A 16489-nucleotide genomic window follows, 5' to 3' on the forward strand; every position below is an offset into this window, starting at 1 on the left:
GGCGGCTCCACATGCAAGAGAAACAAGCGCAAGGGAGGCGCTCTGGGGTTGCTGACGATGGGGATTATTCACCTGACCCCAACGTTTTCCCTACAATACTCCTGAATAGTGCAGAAAGTATTCAACTCCTGGGGCAAAGGGAGGGGGATGGCAAGTGCGGTTCTCTTCTGCGGCGCAAGCCCTAAAGTAACATCCTGGGATCCCAATACTCAGTTCTGCTAGTAGCCAAGTGGCGCTTGCTTTCAGCCTGTACCTTGGCAAATAACCAAGAAAACATTCAAAAATTTCTTTTAAAAACTGGCTCCATGAAACTTCAGGCGAAGGTCTTATTTGACCCCTTTGTATCAGAGTGGGGAAATCTGGTAAAATTTTAAAGAAATTCTTCCCTCAAGTTTTTCCTTCTTTTACTCCAAATCTTTCTAATTTATCATCCAAGACATTTTCTTTGTTCTTTCCAGAGTGATTTAAAAATTTTTCTTGAACAGATGACAATGTCTTCAAGAGCCTGCAAAACCATTACATCAAGAGGGTGACTCTTGATCTCCCAAGCCAGGCTAGAATTTGGACTCCATGAATGCTTTGCAGTGAAAAATCTGCTGTTATTAAGCAAAATGGGGGACATTGGGATTTATCTTACAACAGTCAGCAGTTTCAATGGCTGCAGCTCCCCTCCCATAAATATGAGGTTCCTTTCCACCTCTGGCCCTCCTTTCTCCTAAGACTCAACCTTGTATTGCTACAGAGACAACAAAAAGACAACCAGTTTCTCTTCAGTGAATGAGAAGACTAAAGGATCAGAGGAAGTGTCTCTGTGCTGTGTCACTGCCTTTTCTTCTCTGTTCCAGACACCCTCTCTTCCCAGGCCATCTCCTCTCTTCCACAGGAATTTAAAATCCATTGCCCCACGTGCAAAAAGCACTCACCAAAAAGTCCTGTCCCTTTCTCATCTCCCAGCATCCTCTCACTCCTTGATCTCCCTCTGTGGGTCATTTTCTAGCTATGGGCTGGAATAAAGCCAGAATGAGAGCTGACATTTGGCATTCTTCCCTCCTTGAGGGTATGGCTGAAGGGGCCAAGGCAATGATCCTAACACCCAGATTTCAAAGGCCTGAACTAGGACTTCCCTTCCTTCCCACCCACTGAGTGTACTTGCTGACAACACTCCACAACCCAATCAATTTGATTCCAGAGATGCTCCCAGATTCCTCCTATCACTGCTGCTTCTTATTTGTCCTCTTCATTCCTTCAAGGGTGCAGAGTGGGAAGCAATTTCCATCACATACTATTCCTGTCTCTTTTCTTAGGTCTCTGGCTTCTCCTTCTCTGTCTGCTTCCTCCCCAAATGTCCCTACAATAACTCTGTCTCTATTTGCTATGGTAATTTGATCTCAGAAAGCCTTAAACTCTCAAGTGCATGAATTGTAGGCCTGGCCTGTGTCTTCACCCATTACTTATTTCTGAAAATAAATGGTTTATAAGTGGAATCAAGTTATAAGTTGTCAGGAAGAGTGACCTTTTCTTTTTTCATCTCCTCCCAGGGCCTGACAGTCACTGCCACCTCTGCCACAGCTCAGAAACCTGGCCACTGGGTATTGACCATGCATGGATCTGTGCCCCTGAAAAGATCATAGGCACTTAAGGAAGAGTGACACTTAAAGTGACAGAGGCTTTGTGAAGTCTTTAATGGAAGCCCCCAAGTGTCACATCTCTAGAGAAAAAACAAGGCTTGTCTTTTAGCAATTTTTTCATCTTTCAGGAAGGACACCTGCCAGGTTATCCGTTTTGATGTGTCAGGATCACAAGTTTCAACTAGTATTTACACCCTCAGTGATTGAGAAGGCAAACAGAAAGCCAACACAAATCAGTCATCTTTTCAAAGACGTTGTCCTAAAGAGATTGTACTATATTTGGCACTACAAGGATTTTGTTCCACACACTACTGTACTGAGCCTCTTGCCAACCTTCCTAGTTGGTGGAATGAGATTGCTCAGATTGCTGGCAAGTGCCCTGTCGACAATATGAATGTTAATGCCTTGACCACTGCTTCCCTTACTACGTACTCCTTCCCTTGGACCTTCAAGAACCCCTATTAAAAAGCAGAATAGCACAGTGTTTAGGAAAACAGACTTTGGAGTTGGTCATCCATTTGCCAGTGACTAACCATATGGCCTTGGACAGGCACTGAAATGTAAGCTTCAGTTTACTCATTTTAATCAGGGAAGACAGACAATATTAAGTAAGGGCAGTTATGATTATACGAGATGTTGTATTTAAAGCAATTTACATAGTGACTGACAAGTATGTTATAACTATTATTATTATTATGAAAATGCAACAATTTATTATCAGATAATACTTGACAGTCTCTATATAGCATGGCGGAAGTCAATGATGATGGGAAGCTGAGTGTACACCAAAGTTAAGCTTTCCCAATAACTTCTAGAGCTTAGCCTATATTTTGAAAACAAAAACCAGTCCCTTTTTATATCGCTAAGGAAAAGGGACTTCTGCCATGAGAATTCCTTCAAGGGATTTGCTTCCTCACAAGAGATTCACATTTTTTTTTTAAAGACTTCATTTATTAATTTGAGACAGCATGCACAAGTGGGGATGAGAGGCAGAGGGAGGGGGGTAAACAGACCCCCCTAAGTGCAGAGCCCAATGTGGGGCTTGATATAGGGCTTCATGTGGTGGCTCGTTCCCAGGACCTGAGATCATGACATGAGCCGAAGTCAGATGCTTAACAAGCCACCCAGGTGTCTCCAGAGATTCAACTTTTTAGGATATGTGAAAATACGTTAGCAACAGAGCACAGCAGAGTTCCCAAACATGCTGTAATCTCCAGCACATAGCACAGTGCTAGGCACTTATTTAATGTTTTTTGAACAGAACTAAATATACAACTTCCGCAATTCTCTGAAATAGAAACAGCTTCTTCTATTTGCTCCCCCCAAGTCTTACATACATTCCAAAATCCATCTTAAAACTCATCTAACCCAAGAAACATTGTCTAGTCTCATAATGGCCTTTTCTCCCCTCTTCCGCAGTCTACCACATATTTCTGAATGCTGACATGTGTCATTCTTCATTCATTCAAATGCTTTAATAGTATCTCTTTACCTGAATTATAAACAACCTGCAAAAAGAAGTCATGTCCTATACTTCTGTGTATTCTTTTTTTTTTAAAGATTTTATTTATTTATTTGACAGAGAGAGAGAGATCACAAGCAGGCAGAAGGGCAGGCAGAGAGAGAAGAGGAAGCAGCCTCCCTGTTGAGCAGAGAGCCCGATGTGGGGCTCGATCCCAGGACCCTGAGATCATGACCTGAGCCGAAGGCAGAGACTTAACCCACTGAGCCACCCAGGTGCCCCACTTCTGTGTATTTTTCACAGTGTGGGAAACCTTATAAACTCTCAATAAATGATAATTGTGTCATTTTCTTCAGATCCTTTTTCGCAAATTCAGGAGCTGCTACAGTTTAGGCTTGTCCTCTTCATTGTATATGGACAGACTATGTCTAATGGAGAGGGGGCTCAAGAGTCTGAAATGAATTTACTGTGGATTTTTTACTTTAAAATTTGAAATACTTTGTATTTCATATTTGTATATACCCCTAGAGAACTGAATCCCACTAATAAAGTTGCTGAACTCTAAAAAAGGCTCTGCCCAAAAGTATTAAGTGATCATTCTTTCCACTTTATATTGTAATCATAAAGTACAAGTACTTGCTGCTTATAACTAACAAAAAAAGTGACAGGTTAAGAGAAGTGCCATGATAGGCAAGGTTTTGTGCCACGGTAGACACGGTTTTGTTTATCCCCGTGGTAGACAATAATTTTGAGATAGTATTCCTCAATTATATCCCTTCATTATATTTGTAAAATGAATCTATCATGAAGTCACTGGACACAAGAGCAAAACCAATTACAAAACAACCGAATTAAGCCTATAAGAAAAATACTGGCACTCAGTGAACTCTCCTAATTCACATAAATTTTTCCTATATTATTGCATCATTACAAATAATTTCACTTTGAAATGATCAGAACCAAATCATCTGGAGTTTTTTGGCCGTGGGGCAAGGGGACATACTCCATTAGTTTGATCGGGCTTTTTGGGCAGACCATGATGAGACTATCTGCCAAATCAGGAAGGATTTTTATTAGTGCAGCCCCAAAGTTGTTAAAAATTTTCACTTTGTTATAAAGGACCAGGACTTCTGGTCTTGATGCATCTCCAGAAGTCAAATACTTCCCTATATGGTTACAGCATTCTCTATAGGTACACCACCCAGTGGATGGGGACATAAAAAAGATTTTTCGTGTAACATGACAGCTCAATTTTTTTCACATCCCCTTCCCTCCAGAAGGCATTAGCTTTCAGGGAGAGACCTCTACATTTTTAGTTCTGAGAAACTAATATACTATTGATTCTGAACCGAGGCATCTAAAAATTGCTTAGAATAAACAAAGGGATTCAAACTATCTTTGGATGAGTAACAGTAAAAGGAGAGACTAGGTTAAAGGATTGGGGCAGACAGTGCAACATTAACAGATAAAACCAAACTGTTCAATTAGTTTCTGGCTCTGCTTCTCTATCAGTATTCTCAATGGAGATAGCCTAACAAAAATTATAGAACGTTAAAGGTTGAAAGATATATAGAAAATGTATTGCCCAGATTCTTTGTTTTTCATTGAAGAAAATGTTTAAGCAGAACTTAAACCTCAAGATCGGTGCCAGAAGTAAGTCAAGTGTCTTTAACAAGATATATGATCTTCCAGGGTAATGGAAGAATTTACAGATGTGACCAGGGAACCAAATTTCCTATTTTTTTTTAAAGAGTGCCTTTGAACTTGATATAAATTCCTTCAAAACTCTGATATTAATAAAGTGATTGTTTATGAGCACTTAGAAATGAAGGCATTCATGCTAGGGACTACTTAACAAAACTGGTAACATCAAGCCAATTGCATAGACTTAAAAAAATATATTTCACATTGGCATTCTAGATTTTCAGTTACCAGTCTTTGATAAGGGAAATTCTACAGGCACAACTTCTCTGAAGTTCATAGAGACAGTTAAACAAAATCTCCCAATATAACCTTGCAGACAAAATGAAGAAAGAAAAGCTGCAAAACAGTATAATTAGGTGATTGCTTAACTGTGTGAATAACACTGCCAAAGAGTGTTTATTAATGGAATGCTTTAGAATGTTAAATCTAACTGGGTGAACACAACAATCCAACTGACTGGTCTTAGCCTATTTAACATTGTATCAATGACTCAAGACAAGGAAGCATCAAGTGTCTAGGCCAATCCAGGAACAAACTGAGTTCTCTGGAATGAAAACAACTGCCTAGGTTAGCCATGTTTCTAACTCACTGAAAATAGCACCAGTATTCCATTTGAGATTCAATACCTGCCAGAAATTCCTAAGTTTGTATTTAAACTAATTTCTGGCTTCTAGTATTGCCATTAAAACTTGTTCCAAGTTTCCATTCATCACTTGAGGCCTCTTATTTTAATAGAAATCCTTGTCTGGCCCTGTTTCTCCTTGTAATTCTTGGGATTTTAGCCATAAAATGAACTAAGACAAGAATCTGGCACTAACGAACATCTTTGTTCCCAAGTGGGTTTTAGCCAAAGCATTCATTGATTTGGATGTTTTTTTTTCTTTCTCAAAAAAACCAAAAACCAAAAAACAAAAAACAAACCACCATACATATTATTGTGGTTCCTTGAATTTAAACTGTTTTCCAAGATATGACCTGGGCTCAGTCTAAGTGAAGGCCATAATTTGCTTGCTGCTTAGAAAAGAACAAACAAAATTGTACCTCTCAGATATTTCTCAGAAGTATCTGTTCATATATTCAAAGTATGAGGTAATTGTTGGCTTTGGGGATCCCTCTTTCACCCTGATGCCTTAGCACTTAACAGTTATTATTTCTATACATATTATCTCATTTAATCCTCACAAGAGCGCAGTGAGGTTGGTATTGATGTAAATACTGGATCAGAATCTCCAGGAAACTTTTTTCCATGCCTCTGTTTCTTAAGATTCTACTATAATATCTGACCATTACACATGTACTCCTGATTAAGAATTGTATTATTTGGGACACCCAAGTAGATCAGTCAGTTAAGCGTCTGCCTTCAACTTGGGTCATGATCCCAGGATTCTGGGATCAAGTCCCACATTGGGCTCCCTGCTCAGTGGGAAGCCTGCTTCTCCTTCTGCTTGTGCTGTCTATCTCTTTCCCTTTCTCTGTCAAATAAATCAATAAAATTGTTTAAAAAATTGTATTATTTGGTCTCGAGAGCTATTAATTTCCAAGTATTTCAAATGGGATCCTATTCAATTGTTTCCATAACTACAAATTTCTTTTTCTTTTAGAAACTTTGATCGGATCTTCTGATATTTTTAATGACTAGACTTGATAAAATTATGATACAAAATAAATTTTTATTTCATACCCCAACCTTTCCTTTATCATCTTCCCACCTACAATATTTTGCTTAAATTTACAAATGAGGTTTTACAAATGATTCGGACTTTTCTGATATAAATCCCACTCATGTATTTCTTGAGATAGATGTTGTTACATAATTCCTTCAGCAGTTATGTATACAATACATTATAAGGTGGGTAAAATATAAATCCTTTAAATTAGCTAAGTTAATACGTAGTGTGTTTTCTGTGAATATTAAAAGATCTTTTAAGGCATTTTGATGAGATAATTAAGGTTACCTAAAAAACTTTCTTCATCAAAGATTTTTTTGGGGCACCTGGGAGGCTCAGCCAGTTAAGGATCTGTGTTTGGCTCACGTCATGATCCCAGGGTCCTGGGATCTAGCACCAAGTTAGGCTCCCTGCTCAGTGGGGAGCCTGCTTCTCCCTCTCCTCCTCCCTTGTGCTCTCTTTTGCTATCTCTGTCTGTCTGTCTCTCTCACTCTCAAATAAATAAATAAATAAATAAAATCTTTTTTTTTTTTTACCAAGCTCCTTTTTTTTTTTAAGATTTTATTTATTTATTTGACAGACAGAGATCACAAGTAGGCAGAGAGGTAAGCAGAGAGAGAGGAGGAAGCAGGCTCCCTGCCGAGCAGAGAGCCTGATGCGGGGCTTGATACCAGGACCCTCGGATCATGACCTGAGCCGAAGGCAGAGGCTTTAACCGGCTAAGCCACCCAGGCGCCCCCAAGCTCCTTTTTTTAAAGTGATTCAGGAAAGACATATAGATTCTTCAATTTTGTAGTAACCTCAGAATTTCTTACAAAGCATCTTTTAGATAGTAAGATCTAAGATTAAATTCCACCAGCAATTATAGACCCCCCAACAACTCCTTCAAGGTTTTTAATCACATTGAATGCTAAAATCATGCATGTAGGTAGGGCCTTCTTCTAGTACTCCTGCTTAAAGTAAAATCAAATTCTATGATTCAAGATCTAGCTCTACTGTTTACTAATTATGTGTCCTTGAAAAAGTTGTTTAATTTCCCTAAAACTCAGCTTAGTAAAATAAGAAACACATAGTACTTACTATAAATGTTTATTGAGATAAAGCATGTGAAAATTTCAGTATATAAGTTCTCAGTGATTATTAGCCAGAAAAAAGAAGGGGTAGCATAGGGATAGAAATCTCATGAAACTATCCAAATAACCTGAGGAGAAGGGAGTAAAAAAAAGGCGGGGGGGGGGGGGAATCCAACCTTCCGCATTCTCTCTCTCTTTTTATATTACAAGCAAAAAAAAGCTTATTCTACCTAACTGACAGAATAAGGTAGAGTGGAAGAAAATCTAGTACTGGTTCTATTTATACAGCATCTCTGAATTAATGGTCTCAAAAGATCTTAAAATCATTTAAGTTGAGGCATCTATAATTGGTTGATGCCAACTTCAGCTTTTCAGCACTGAACAGGAAAAAATATATACATAAAATTCCCCAATCAATCAACACTTTAACCTGTGACTTTTTTTTTTTTTTTACTAAATCTATTGGAGAATTCTCCAATAAATCCAGTGAACCAAAGACAATGGAGTGGTAACTTTAACAAAGATATAAAATTGAGGCAGAGAATAGTTCAATAATTTACTAGAAATATGGAGTTGATTTCAAGCAGACACGGGTAAAAATTGCACTTTCTCTCTTTCCAATTCAGTGTTACATCTATTATAACAGAGTTGTCACCCTAGGATTTTCAATATCCTTTACAATTAAAATTTCATCATAACCTCCCATGATTAGTTGTCTACAGTACCCTTAAGCAAGACTAGTATTCCTTTGATCCAATTATTATAAGCTCATTTAAAATCTCAACTGTATATGAAACATTCATTGGTTCATAAATCAATATATACATAGTATATATTGGACAGCTCTGTCTCTTAGAATATGTGGATTTAGTGCTCCTTAAGCTACCAAGAGTTGAGGAATAAAGAGGATTTTCAAATTACAAAAAGTCATTCTTTCCAATAATGATGTCTTAAGAAAGTAGCAATCACCTTGATAAAGTCAGGCTGTGATTTCCTGGGTACAAAGATGAATATTGCATTTCTGGTTGAAAACACAGGTTATAATTCTGAGAACTTGGCAATTGTAGGTTGCAGACAAACACAAAATTATCATTAATTATTCCCTAATCTTACTTCCCCCAGGGCCAATATATTTTGAAAAAAAATATGAAGGGATTCAGTGGTGTTAAACAGGAAGTGCTAACTTGGAAATACAGGAAGTAGGAAATCACATTTATTTCCATACAACTTTTTCAAAAACTCTTGTATGTTGGTCCAATGAAGCTAGATTTAAATTCAACTTCATCAAGGATTCATAATCTAGTATGTGCCAATCTCATTAAAGAAATATTTTAATATGCATTAAGATTATTGAGTCAACATTAAGTGTATGTCATAAACCCTGTAGGCAAGCAGACATTTCATAATTCTCCAACAAACCCTCACTCATCATTAATATTAAAGGCAGAAAAGTTTGAATGTCTAGATGGAGACATTTCTTTTCTTCCTTGATTTAGGTAAGTTTAGTGGCTCTCAATTTTTAGCATCCATGACAATTTCTCAAGGTGGTACCAATACAAGTAGGAACATTGTACTTGAAAAATTTATGTGTTTTTCAAGCTTACTATTGTTTACATATTATATTCACCATACAAAGTTATTTTGGAACATACCCTTGAGAAATATGTGCATTTCAGTTCCATTTAATTTTACCTTATGTCTATTTTTTTAATTTTTAAATCTCAGAATTTGTAGAGAAAAAATTGTCTTAAGTTAGGGTATAAGAATCTTTTTTTAAAATTATTTATTTATTTATTTATTTATTTGACAGAGAGAGATCACAAGTAGGCAGAGAGGCAGGCAGAGGGAGGCAAGCAGGCTCCCTGCTGAGCAGAGAGCCAGAAACAGGGCTTGATCCCAGGACCCTGAGACCATGACCTGAGCCAAAGGCAGAGGCTTAACCCACTGAGCCACCCAGGCACCCCTAGGGTATAAGAATCTTAATGGCAGAGATAAGTCTGAATGAAACAATCTCACTATATTTTTATTAAAATAAAACATGTCCCAGCTGTCTCTCCAATGCAGATCTTCCATCCAATAACTTACTTAGGGTGTTGAACGGGCTCAGTCCACAAAGGACGTGACTCTTGATCCTGGGGTTGTGAGTTTGAGCCCCACATTGAGGGTAGAGATTATTTAAAGAAAAGAACTTACTTGATGTCTGATAGGATAATGAATTGGAATGAATTGTTAAAGTAGAATAGGAATGCTTTGGGGCGCCTGGGTGGCTCAGTGGGTTAAAGCCACTGCCTTCAGCTCGGGTCATGATCCCAGGGTGCTGGGATCGAGCCCCGCATCAGGCTCTCTGCTCAGCAGGGAGCCTGCTTCCTCCTCTCTCTCTGCCTGCCTCTCTGCCTACTTGTGATCTCTATCTGTCAAATAAATAAATAAAATCTTTAAAAAAAAAAAAAAGAATAGGAATGCTTTTATTCTATGAGCACACACAGGTGATATTCTTGATTTTCTTACATAGAACAAACATGATTCTAAACAATAGTTTATTCTCCTGATGTTTGGAATATATGCATTAAATACTTGTTTAGACACACACACACACACACACACACACACACACACACACACGAAATCACGTCCACCCTCAGATGCTGGGGAACTTTTCATTCATTCAACATTTATTGAACATTAACTTTGTGGCCAGGACTGAACTAAATACTCAACTTCTATAACACTTTCTTGGTACTTCTTTTGTACAGTTTTAATTTATATGTCAAATTGGGGTAACACATGTAGATATTTTCCCTGTTCAACATGCTTAAGACACTGAGTTTACTCATTCATGCTACAAATATTGAATGAAAAACCATTAGCTGTCAGACAATCTGCTGGCTACTGGAGGAATAATGGCAAAAGAAACAGACATGATATTGATCATGGAGTAGTGCAGTAAGGGAGGTAGATGATAAACAAGTGAACAAATAAGTAGGCAAAATGTAAAAATGTCATAAACAACCAAGAAATTATGATAAAGGATCCCTGAAGGAAATATATTTAGAAATAGCTGTCAGCAAAGGCCTTCAGGATGAGGTGACATTTAAAAATTGTGACCTGAAGGGTAAGAAGAGGCTAGCCAAGCAAAGACTAGTGAGGAGAGCATTCCCTGCTGGGAGAACAGCAAGTGTGAAGGTACTAAAGTAGAAAAAGTCAGCCAGACTTGAAGATTAGAAAGACAGATAGTGTGGCTAAAGCATAGAGAGCAATGGGAGAGTGGCCTAAGATGGATGGGAAATAACCAGGGGAGGGATCTTACAGTCTTGCACATTACCATAAAGAGTTTAGATTTTATTCCATTTATTCCAAGGTAAAAAGCCATTGTAGGTTTTAAGTAGTACATGAGATGATTCATTGTATATATATATTTTAAAATACTACCATAATTGCTATTTGGAGAATGAGATAAGGGTGCAGGAAAACTAGTCACAAGGCTATTGCATCCATTCAGGGGAGATAAGATGGTGATGTGGACCAAGGTAGCAGCTGTTGGTTGAAGATAGATACCTGTCAACTAAGTTTCAGAGGTGGAATTTATAGGACTGATTAATTAAAGAGCAATGACAAGATACCCTTTAGAGAGAAAGCTGTCAAGAATGACCCCCCAGCTTCCTCCATGAAGAACTGGGTGGACAATGGAACCAGTTTCTAAGGACTATGGGAAGAGATGGTCTGAGCAGGTCTGGAAATCAAGGATTCCATTTTAGACACGTGTGAACTGCCTGAAAAAAGCCAAGCAGAGATGTTAGGCAATCAGATAGAGTTTGGAACTCAGCAGAAGGGTCTGGGCTGAAGATTTAAAATTACAGGAGCGCCTGGGTGGTTCAGTCAAGCTTAGCTAAGCGTCCGCCTTCGGCTCAGGTCATGATCCTAAGGTTCTTAGATTGAGCCCCAAATTTTGGGCTCTCTGCTCAGTGGGGAGCCTGCTTCTCCCTCTCCTCTGCCCCTGCTTGTGCTTTCTCTTTCTCTCTCGCTGCTGAATAAATAAATAAAATATTTTTTAAAAATAAAATTACAATTGAATAAATATCTTCTGAATGAATGTGGACACTGTGGAAAAGGGGCAGAGTAATCCCTTATCCTTTGATAGTTGCTTCCTGTACTGGCCTTACTCTCATTTTCTGCCATAGCAATACTCCTTATTTCTTATATATAGATCCCTTTCTGAAATACTTACAAAATTGTACAGAAGACCTACCCAAAGCAAAGTGTACTTGGTGTTCTGGATATTCTTAGAAGAAACTAATAAAGGAAAAAAAAATCTGGGGACCACTAGCCACCAAAATACAGCTTTTACTGCTGTAAAAAAGAGCCTCTATTATACACATGTGCTTTTTGAACAAGTAAATACAACATATCCATATATTTAAGGTTTTTAAAGGACATAAATTTTAGTTATACTATGTGATTTATTTTTATTTTTTATTGGTATTCTATTTACTTGATTTAGGTTCAATAAGAGGTTCTTATACAAAATTCAATTCACCCAGAATTGTAAAAAAAAAAAAAAAAAAAACAACTGAAAGTCCTTTCAAATCCCATTCTCCTATAGACTACACCTTTAACAGATAATTGTATATCCCTACAGACTTTTGTTTATACATATATAAATATGTACATATATATTTTGTCAAAATGTAACCATATGCTATACACTATCATGAATATATGCTATATATAGCATATATATATGCTATATATATATGCTATATATAACACACACACACATATATATATATGCTATACACTAACATATATGATGGGCAAGGATGCCTGAATGGCTCAGTCAGTTAAGTGTCTGCCTTCGGCTCAGGTCATGATCTCAGGGTCCAGAGAGATCAGAGATCGAGCCCCACTCAGGTTCCCTGCTCAGCGGGGAGCCTGCTTCTCCCTCTGTCCCTCCCCCTGCTCCTGCTTTCTCTCCCTCTCTCTCAAATAAAAAAAATCTTTAAAAGAAAACAAAAACCAACCAAACAAAAGATATATGATGGACATCCTTCCATGTCAATGCCTAAAATTCTGTTTCATTCCTATTAATAGCTAAGAATGGATATTCAGTTATGTATGGATATTTCATAATTTATTTTTACTCCATGACTGAATATTTAGGTACATTTCTGAAAGTATGTGCATGCATATGCCTGTGTGTTTATTCTGAAAGGTACTTAGTTAAAAGTATGCACATTTAATTTTTCATTAGGCCAAAATGCTGCCCTACATTTTTTGTGCCAATTTATACTCTCAATCAATAGTAAACAAGCCAATTCATTGACTTCAGATTTGTCTCCAAAATTCTTAGTTCATGATGTAGTAAAGAAACACAGAATCACATTCACAGCAGTATTTTGTTTTCCTTAATAAAAAGATCTCACATTATAATGTATTTCATATGACTTGCATGAATCCTAAATGTTCACTGAAAAAGCCTGCTTACTTCTTTGAATTTATTTTACTTAAATGGACTGGTTTTATCATAGTATTTTATATCATCTTTACCCTATATCCAACAGGGTTAAAGTTTATTCCTTTAAGAACATATATTTCTTGATATCTCACTCTCCAAACACTTTAGCCAAAAATAAAGAAATTATGATATTTAATTATTGGACAAATATGATATTTAACAAAAACTTAAAAACATAAGATCTGAAGTTGAATCCAGTATATCTAAGTAAGGTCACAACAGGCCTTTCAGAGAAAACAAATGTAGCCTCTGGACAAATTTATAAAGCAACTCTTTGAGAGCTCCTGAAAATAAGCAAAAGCAGGGAGATTTGAGGGGAAGTGGGATGGAGTCAAAATTTGGAAAAAGGGATTAGCATGGAGTTTCCATTGCTTTGGAATGAAGACAGTCATGATTGTGGCAAAGCATGAGGAAACTAAAGCACAGATAGCTCTCAGTTTCTCTTCCATGAGGAACAAGAGGAAGGAGCCAGTGGCAACAAGCAAGCAGGGTGGGGAGTAGGGGAGGAGACTTGAGCTAGAGAGAACCAAAAAAGGGATCTTTAAAGTCTGTACCTGAATTCTTCCCATGTCTCTAGAGATCCCCAAACCATACATATAGAAAACAATACTAAAGCTAAAAGAACTAAACTAAAATTTGAACTATTGCCCATCACAAACAAGAGAGAATTTATATTTTTAATCCAATCAAGTTCTTCCTCTACTAAAAAATATTAGCATCCTTCAAAGGAATATAATAGAATGCAGTCTCCACAAAATATATGTAATATCCAGGACACAATTCAAAATTTCTTAGCATATAAGGAACCAGGAAAATGTGTTGTATTCTCAAGGGTAAAGACCGTTTAGAAGTTCATCATCAAACCTGAGATAATGCAGACAATGACTTAAAAGTAGCTACTATATTTAATAAGATAAAGGAAAATGTGCTAGTATGAACAGAAAGAAAGTAAATCTTAACAGAGAAATAGAAAATATAAAAAAGAGCCAAATGGAAATTCGTTACTAAAAAGCAGAATATCTGAAATAAAAATTCACTGGGTAAGCTTAGTAGAAGAATGGAAATAACAAAGGCAAAATGCAGTGAACCTGAAAATAGAGCAATACAAATGATCAAATATGAATTAAGAGAGAGAAAAAGAAATGAAATAAAATAAACAAAGTCTCAGACACCTATTGGACAAGAAAGGAATATAAGGAATGAATATTATTAAAGACCAAACTTTAACCCTACTATGATGAAACCAATATCAAGATGTATCATATGTAAATAATTGGAATCCAGAGAGGAGAGAGAGAAGAGAACCAAACAATATTTGAAGAAATTAAAACTAAAAATTTTCCAAATTTGGTGAAAAACATAAATTTATACATTCAATAAACTCTGTCAATTCCAAACAGGATGAATATGAAGAAAAGCACAAATGAACATATCACAGTCAAACTTCTGAAACAAAGATAAGTTAAAAAAAAAAACCTTGAAATTGGTGCCCTCACCCCCCAAATGGAGAAACAAAAACAACAATATTACAAAAAGGGAACAATGACTCAAATACCTATAGACTTCTCATCAGAAATCATAGAGGCTGGAAGACAGTGGAATAAAATCTCTGAAATGCTGTAAGAACAGACTCTATCAACCCAGAATTCTATATCATCCAAAATACATGAGAAATAAATACATTTTCACATAAAGGAAAAGGAAGAGAAATTGTTGCAGCACACATGCATTACAAAAAAATTCTAAATGAAGTTTTTTTGGGTCAAAATGAAAAGATACTATAAGGAAAATCAACTCTAAAGGAACAAATGGCCTTTTGACTGCTTAATCAAAAATTATAATTTTGTCTTGTGGGACTAATATTGCTTGACATTTAATACAGAAATTATAACATAAGCAATAGCATAGGAAGAACTAAATGGTCTTCCACAGTTGCAAAGTTTCTATATATTTTTAAAGATTTTATTTATTTATTTGAAAGAGAGAGAGATCACAAGTAGGCAAGAGGCAGACAGAGAGAGAGGGGGAAGCAGGCTCCCTGCTGAGTGGAGAGCCCAATGCAGGGCTCAATCCCAGGACCCTGAGATCATGACCCGAGCTGAAGGCAAAGGCTCGACATACTGAGCCACCCAAGTGCCCCACAATGTTTCTATATTTTATGAAAATGGTATACTAGTAACTCTGAGTAGACTGAGAAAAGTTAAGAGGTATGCTATAATCCTTAGAACCAACACTAAAAAATGAAAGTACATATATAGGTTAAAATAGATATATCTAAAAATGGAAAGATATTATAAAGAATATTCTAGTAATTCAGAAGACAACAGTTAAGGGGAAACAGAAGAACAAAATAAGAGGGGACAAATAAAAGACAAATAATATATTAGAGAACACAAATTCAAACACATCAAAATTTACTCTAATATTATTGGGCTAACGCTTTCAATTAAAAGACAGAGATTAGTGAAATGGATAAAGGAACAAGATCCAAAATACTCTTTCTACAAGGGCACACTTTATGTATGTGTATATATGTATGTATGTATTTGTTTATTTAATTTTTAAAAAATGTTTCAAGTTTTTATTTAAATTCTAGTTAGTTAACATGTAGTGTAATATTAGTTTCAGTAGTAGAATTTAATGATTTACCACTTTCATTTAACACCAAGTGTTCATCACAAGTGCCCTCCTTAATACCCATCTCCCATTTAGTCCCCCCACCCACCGCCCTTCCAACACCCTCAGTTTGTTCTCTACAGTTAAAAGTCTGTTTTATGGCTTGCCTCTCTCTTTTTCCTCATGTTCATCTGTTTTGTTTATTAAATTTCACATATGAAAGAAATCACATGTCATTTGTCTTTTTCTGACCGACTTATTTCGCTTAGCATAATATACCCTAGCTCCATTCACTTTGTTGCAAATGGCAAGATTTTATTCTTTTTTATGGTTGAGTAATATTCCATTGTGTATATGTACCACCTCTTTTTTTTTTTTAAAGAAGATATTTATTTATTTATTTGTTTGTTTGTTTATTTACTTGACAGATGGTGAGAGAGAGAGCACAAGTTGGGGAGCAGCAGAGGGAGAGGGAGAAACAGGCTTTCCACTGAGCAGGGAGCCTACCACATCTTCTTTATCCATTCATCAGCTGATGGACATTTGAGCTCTTTCCATACTTTGGCTATTGTTGATAATGCTGCTATAAACATTGAGGGGATGTGCTCCTTCCAATCACTATTTTTGTATCCTTTGGGTAAATATCTAGTAGTGTAATTGCTGGGTCATAGGGTAGTTCTACTTTTAACTTTTTGAGAAACATTCATATTATTTTCCAGAGTGGCTACACTGGTTTGCATCCTACCAACAGTGTTAAGAGAGTCCCTCCCCCCACATCCTTGCCAACACCTATTGTTTCCTGTGTTGTTAATTTTAGCCATTCTGAT

The 16489-nt window shown here is 36.7% G+C and overlaps 1 protein-coding gene across 9 annotated transcripts in view; it reads right to left on the reverse strand.

Annotated features, from left to right (window-relative positions):
* Positions 1–16489, reverse strand: part of LOC308343024 (protocadherin alpha-C2) — a gene marked incomplete at both ends in the record, with an annotated part of 206533 nt that overhangs the window by 51514 nt on the left and 138530 nt on the right. The gene's annotated exons all lie outside the window — the stretch shown is intronic.

This window comes from Martes martes (genome assembly GCF_963455335.1).
Source record: "Martes martes genome assembly, chromosome: 5".
Lineage (NCBI taxonomy): Eukaryota > Metazoa > Chordata > Mammalia > Carnivora > Mustelidae > Martes > Martes martes.